This window comes from Rutidosis leptorrhynchoides, chromosome 4 (assembly GCF_046630445.1).
Source record: "Rutidosis leptorrhynchoides isolate AG116_Rl617_1_P2 chromosome 4, CSIRO_AGI_Rlap_v1, whole genome shotgun sequence".
Taxonomy (NCBI): Eukaryota; Viridiplantae; Streptophyta; class Magnoliopsida; order Asterales; family Asteraceae; genus Rutidosis; species Rutidosis leptorrhynchoides.
In genome coordinates, this window is record NC_092336.1 from 294,210,352 (window position 1) to 294,216,626 (window position 6,275).

The window sequence follows — 6,275 nt, forward strand, 5'->3', positions numbered from 1 at the left end:
ATTTATTTATTTATAGAATGGATATATTTAAACCTTGCTGCAACACTTATAGGCAGTGTACTTAATCGTACAGTAGTGTAGTTTTTAGTAAGTCCGGTTCGTTCCACAGGGAAAATCTTTAAACAAAGCTTAACGCTATATTAGTTTAATTTATAAAAATACAAATATATATAAGTAATATTATTATTATAAAAGGGGGGTTTTTACCGTTTAATGACCGGTTTGTCGATTTTAAAAACTTTAGTCGCAGTTAAAACCTAATGTAAAATAATAAAAATAAATATAACTTAATTTAAAGCGTAAAGTAAATAACGATAAGAAATTGCGATAAATAAAAGTGCGATAAAATAAACTTGCGATAATTAAAAAGTACGATAATTAAAAGTGCAATTAAATAACAATAAATAAAAGTGGGATAATTAGAAGTGCAATTAAATATAAAATAAAGGTAATTAAATATGAAATAAAATAATTATGCTTATTTAAACTTCCGTAATCATGATGTTTGACGTGTTGATTTTAGTTTTATGCCCATGGGTTAATTATCCTTTGTCCTGGATTATTCAATATGTCCGTCTGGTTTTTGTCCATAACAGTCCATCAGTCATAAATATAAAGTGCGAGTATCCTCGTCAAATTATCCTTATACCCAAAGTCAAATATTCCAACTAATTGGGGACTTAAACTGTAACAAGGTTTTAATACTTTGTTTAATAATTACACCAGGTTATCGACTACGTGTAACCCAAGGTTTTAATACTTTGTTATCAATTATGCCAAGTGTCCTTGTACATAATTTCACCCCTGTTTTAATAATTCTAGTGACTATTAATCCATTCCCGTGTCCGGTTAAATGAACGATTATTCGTACATATAAATACCCCGCCCATCGTGTCCGATCGAGTGTATATGGTTATTTATAGGAACGTCCAATTGTAAATCTTTATATTAAAATTAACAAACTATCATTTAGTTAAACAAATATAAAGCCCATTAATAGCCCATAGTCTAATTTCCACAAGTGTCGTTCTTTTGTCTAAACCCCAATTATGGTACAAAGCCCAATTACCCAATTTTAGTAATTAGCCCAACATCATGATTACTTCGTTTTAAATAAGCATAATAATAACTTAGCTACGAGACATTAAATTAAAAAGGTTGAACATAACTTACAATGATTAAAAATAGCGTAGCGTTACACGGACAAAATTTCGACTTACACCCTTACAACATTCGCTAACATACCCTTATTATTGGAAATTAAAATTAAAATTAAAATTATAATATATATATATATATATATATACGTTGATGATAGAGAGATTGATATATGATATATAAAACGATCAAAATGCGTTAGCTTTTATAGGCATTTTTGTCCAGGGTATCTCCGCGAGTCACGGTCCCTTTGCACTACAAACTCCGCAATTCGCGGAGTTCGTAAACCCAGCTCACACAAGTTTGGATCCTAGTCTGCCGACGGTTTTAATATATAAATATAATATATATATATATAATTTATATAATTAATTATATATTATATTATATTTATATACATAGTTAACTTGTAATTTTTAGTCCGTTGCGTCGAGCGTTGAGAGTTGACTCTAGTCCCGGTTCTGGATTTTCGAACGTCCTTGCGTACAATTTAATATCTTGTACTTTGCGTTTTAAATCTTGTACTGATGTAATTTTGAGACGTTTCTCATCAATAATTGGAACCTCTTTGAATGTATTTTGTACTTTTGAGCTTTTTGGTCATTTGCGTCTTCAATTCGTCGAATCTATCTTTTGTCTTCACCTTTTATTATTTAAACGAATATCACTTGTAAATAGAACAATTGCAACTAAAAGCTTGTCTTTCTTGAGGGATAATTCTATGAAATATATGTTCGTTTTTAGCATTATCAATTGGTTTTGAAGTTTGACCTAGGTTTGGGTACTTTAACCCCAAATACCATGCTCGGGTTTTTATTTGGTATTTAAACTAGTCAGGTCGAAACTTGTATTTTGGATTGTAAATGGCTGAAAGAAACTCGATGGTCGAACACTTGAATTGTGGTCCTTAAAACATGTAAACTTTATTAGTCATGTGATGGGAAGTTTTTGAGTTGACGCTTGTGTTGAATATTGCAAATTTGGGACTTGTGTAACGAAATTAAATTCAGCATCTTTTTCAGTTATAAGCCTCACCACGGCCCAAGGAGGCGTGCCGCGGGCTAAAGAAGAAAATAGGACCCGAGGGTATTTATGTTACTGACCATCAGAATCTGATTTAGGCCGCGCAGCGACTAGGTTACCCGCGTCGCGGTTTCTACCTGACAAAAGTGGTCTGTCCTTAAAAAAAAGGTTTTGCGTTGATTAGCGGGTTGGGTCGTTACAAATGGTATCAGAACTTAGTCTAAGGGATTTAGGCAACTTGAGATAGGTGCATAGACTTAGACTTTATTGTGTGTATGTTTTATGTGGGACTTATAGGATGCGGGTCAGACCAGTATTGGTGATAGCCTAGGCTTAGATGAACTAACTCTGTGATGATTATATTATATTGTGTTTGCAATCATTGAGCGAGATAGACATTGTACTAGCTAGTTAATGCGACGTGCTCGCGTAACAATGACTATCTACACATGTTACTGGTTCAAATCGTGTCAAAAAAGCGATGTACGACGATTGTTGAGCAAGATGGGGCGGTGTAGTGTGTGAATCGTTTTCATATGTTTCATTATTTAACCTATTCCATTTTATAGCATGAAGATGAGAAAATGGTCATGATGATGGAAGCACGAGTGAAAAGAGTGACTTCATAGCCAAGGATGCGGCCATCTTGAAAAGTCACAACGCAGAATTTCTCGCGAGCGTTATGTAGTGACCCAAACTTTTCCATGTTTATATATATTAATTGAGATTGATATTTACATGATTAAATGTTTCCAACATGTTAAGCAATCAAACTTGTTAAGACTTGATTAATTGAAATAGGTTTCATATAGACAATTGACCACCCAAGTTGACCGGTGATTCACGAACGTTAAAACTTGTAAAAACTATATGATGACATATATATGGTTATATATATAGTTAACATGATATTATGATAAGTAAACATATCATTAAGTATATTAACAATGAACTACATATGTAAATACAAGACTACTAACTTAATGATTTTGAAACGAGACATATATGTAACGATTATCGTTGTAACGACATTTAATGTATATATATCATATTAAGAGATATTTGTACATCATAATATCATGATAATATAATAATTTAAAATCTCTTTTGATATTATAAACATTGGGTTAACAACATTTAACAAGATCGTTAACCTAAAGGTTTCAAAACAACATTTACATGTAACGACTAACGATGACTTAACGACTCAGTTAAAATGTATATACATGTAGTATTTTAATATGTATTCATACACTTTTGAAAGACTTCAAGACACTTATCAAAATACTTCTACTTAACAAAAATGCTTACAATTACATCCTCGTTCAGTTTCATCAACAATTCTACTCGTATGCACCCGTATTCGTACTCGTACAATACACAGCTTTTAGATGTATGTACTATTGGTATATACACTCCAATAATCAGCTCTTAGCAGCCCATGTGAGTCACCTAACACATGTGGGAACCATCATTTGGCAACTAGCATGAAATATCTCATAAAATTACAAAAATATGAGTAATCATTCATGACTTATTTACATGAAAACAAAATTACATATCCTTTATATCTAATCCATACACCAACGACCAAAAACACCTACAAACACTTTCATTCTTCAATTTTATTCATCTAATTGATCTCTCTCAAGTTCTATCTTCAAGTTCTAAGTGTTCTTCATAAATTCCAAAAGTTCTAGTTTCATAAAATCAAGAATACTTTCAAGTTTGCTAGCTCACTTCCAATCTTGTAAGGTAATCATCCAACCTCAAGAAATCTTTGTTTTTTACAGTAGGTTATCATTCTAATACAAGGTAATAATCATATTCAAACTTTGGTTCAATTTATATAACTATAACAATCTTATTTCAAGTGATGATACTTGAACTTGTTTTCGTGTCATGATTCTGCTTCAAGAACTTCGAGCCATCCAAGGATCCATTGAAGCTAGATCCATTTTTCTATTTTCTAGTAGGTTTATCCAAGGAACTTAAGGTAGTAATGATGTTCATAACATCATTCGATTCATACATATAAAGCTATCTTATTCGAAGGTTTAAACTTGTAATCACTAGAACATAGTTTAGTTAATTCTAAACTTGTTCGCAAACAAAAGTTAATCCTTCTAACTTGACTTTTAAAATCAACTAAACACATGTTCTATATCTATATTATATTCTAACTTAATGATTTAAAACCTGGAAACACGAAAAACACCGTAAAACCGGACTTACGCCGTCGTAGTAACACCGCGGGCTGTTTTGGGTTAGTTACTTAAAAACTATGATAAACTTTGATTTAAAAGTTGTTATTCTGAGAAAATTATTTTTATTATGAACATGAAACTATATCCAAAAATTATGGTTAAACTCAAAGTGGAAGTATGTTTTCTAAAATGGTCATCTAGACGTCGTTCTTTCGACTGAAATGACTACCTTTACAAAAACGACTTGTAACTTATTTTTCTGACTATAAACCTATACTTTTTCTGTTTAGATTCATAAAATAGAGTTCAATATGAAACCATAGCAATTTGATTCACTCAAAACGGATTTAAAATGAAGAAGTTATGGGTAAAACAAGATTGGATAATTTTTCTCATTTTAGCTACGTGAAAATTGGTAACAAATCTATTCCAACCATAACTTAATCAACTTGTATTGTATATTATGTAATCTTGAGATACCATAGACACGTATACAATGTTTCGACCTATCATGTCGACACATCTATATATATTTCGGAACAACCATAGACACTCTATATGTGAATGTTGGAGTTAGCTATACAGGGTTGAGGTTGATTCCAAAATATATATAGTTTGAGTTGTGATCAATACTGAGATACGTATACACTGGGTCGTGGATTGATTCAAGATAATATTTATCGATTTATTTCTGTACATCTAACTGTGGACAACTAGTTGTAGGTTACTAACGAGGACAGCTGACTTAATAAACTTAAAACATCAAAATATATTAAAAGTGTTGTAAATATATTTTGAACATACTTTGATATATATGTATATATTGTTATAGGTTCGTGAATCAACCAGTGGCCAAGTCTTACTTCCCGACGAAGTAAAAATCTGTGAAAGTGAGTTATAGTCCCACTTTTAAAATCTAATATTTTTGGGATGAGAATACATGCAGGTTTTATAAATGATTTACAAAATAGACACAAGTACGTGAAACTACATTCTATGGTTGAATTATCGAAATCGAATATGCCCCTTTTTATTAAGTCTGGTAATCTAAGAATTAGGGAACAGACACCCTAATTGACGCGAATCCTAAAGATAGATCTATCGGGCCCAACAAGCCCCATCCAAAGTACCGGATGCTTTAGTACTTCGAAATTTATATCATATCCGAAGGGTGTCCCGGAATGATGGGGATATTCTTATATATGCATCTTGTTAATGTCGGTTACCAGGTGTTCACCATATGAATGATTTTTATCTCTATGTATAGGATGTGTATTGAAATATGAAATCTTGTGGTCTATTATTATGATTTGATATATATAGGTTAAACCTATAACTCACCAACATTTTTGTTGACGTTTTTAAGCATGTTTATTCTCAGGTGATTATTAAGAGCTTCCGCTGTCGCATAGTTAAATAAGGACAAGATTTGGAGTCCATGCTTGTATGATATTGTGTAAAAACTGCATTCAAGAAACTTATTTTGTTGTAACATATTTGTATTGTAAACCATTATGTAATGGTCGTGTGTAAACAGGATATTTTAGATTATCATTATTTGATAATCTATGTAAAGCTTTTTAAAACCTTTATCTATGAAATAAAGGTTATGGTTTGTTTTAAAAATGAATGCAGTCTTTGAAAAACGTCTCATATAGAGGTCAAAACCTCGCAACGAAATCAATTAATATGGAACGTTTTTAATCAATAAGAACGGGACATTTCAGTTGGTATCCGAGCGTTGGTCTTAGAGAACCAGAAAATTTGCATTAGTGTGTCTTATCGAGTTTGTTAGGATGCATTAGTGAGTCTGGACTTCGACCGTGTTTAGTTGAAAAATGATTGCTTAACAAATTTTGTTGGAAACTATATATTTTTAACATGTGA